Raw genomic sequence first — 1,594 nt, 5'->3', positions numbered from 1 at the left:
ACAGGCTTTGCTCTTAACAGGCCTGGCCTGTCATACAGTTGATTGGCCTGAGCCTGACCTGCAGCCTGTTATAGGCTCTTTATAAAGTACTAGGCATGGCCTGTTATTCAGCCTGGCCTGGCCTAAAGCCTGTTAAAAGGCCTGATAATTTTTTTTTTTACAAAAATAAAATATTATTTAAAAAAATTATTTTTTAATAAAAATAGTTATATGTAATATGTCATATATTTAATATTTATAAAAAATTTTAAACATTTAACATATTTAAAATATACACAAATATTTATAATAAAATATAATAAATTTAAAATATCTCATAATTTTATTAATAATAAATAATTATTTATATATTTAATTATATTTTAACAGGCCCAAGCAAGTCTGATAGGCCTATAAAGCTAATTAGTAAGCCTGGACCTGGCTTATTAATGTATTAAAGCTTTTAAAAAAGTTTAAACCTGTATCTATTTTATAACAGGTCAAGTCAGGTCAGACCAAACACAGACCAAATTACATGCCCCTAGCAGGCCGTCTGACCTTTTTTCACCCTTATTGATATCGATGATAACATTTTTAACTCTCCTACAGACCCACCTTACGCCTTGTGTTTGCCAGAAGAGCAACAAGACAAATCAATAATAACAAAATAATCGAGAGTATTTTTATTTTATTATCTCAATTGTCATATTAAATTTTTAATATTTATTTAAATAAATTAATGAATTAATTATTAGACCAACTTAATTTAGGTCTTACATGGTTATATTACTGATTACGCAATGTTAATTAGGAAAAGAATATGACACATGTTAACCTCTTTTGACGCGAAATTCTCTTGACGGATGGATAGATCATGAAGGTAACCAGTGAAAATTTATTTTTCATGTGTATATTTGGATCGTTAAATCTTGTGTGGATAATTTTATCTCTCATGTGATTTTCACGAGAATTTTGATCTATTCTTCCTAGACTAAATCCCCATTTTGGTCCCTGACGCGATTACTCATTTTAGTCTCCGAAATTTAAAATTACCTATACTGGTCCCCCAGATTTAAGTTTGGGCACCAATATGGTCCTTCAACTCTTTCTGGTGATGATTAGGCAAATGGAGTGCTGAGATGACACCCTTCCTGTCACGTTAGACGCTGTAACAGCTAGTTAATGTAGCGAGGGTTGTATTTGTATCCAATTTAGTCCCCCTTATTAAAACTTTGTCATTATAACTCAGATAAATAATAAGATAATTAGGATTTCAGGGACTAAATTAGATACAAATATAACTCTCGCCATGTCAGCTAGCCGTGACAGCGTCCAACATGACAGGAAATGTGTCATCTCAGCACTCCATTTGCCTAATCATCACCGAAAAAAGTTGAGGGACCATATTGGTGCCGAAACTTGAATCTGGAGGACCAATATAGGTAATTTTGAATTTTTGAGATCAAAATGAATAATCGCGTGAATCTCAGGGACTAAAATGGGAATGGGAATTTAGTCATTCTTCCTATATTTGTTTCTTAGCGTTACATTATCGTCATCGTTTTAAAGTTGACTATTTTTCTTTTTTTAATTTTTATAAAAATATTACAATAGT

This window comes from Arachis duranensis, chromosome 10 (assembly GCF_000817695.3).
Source record: "Arachis duranensis cultivar V14167 chromosome 10, aradu.V14167.gnm2.J7QH, whole genome shotgun sequence".
Lineage (NCBI taxonomy): Eukaryota > Viridiplantae > Streptophyta > Magnoliopsida > Fabales > Fabaceae > Arachis > Arachis duranensis.
Note: the sequence above shows the minus strand (reverse complement) of the source record.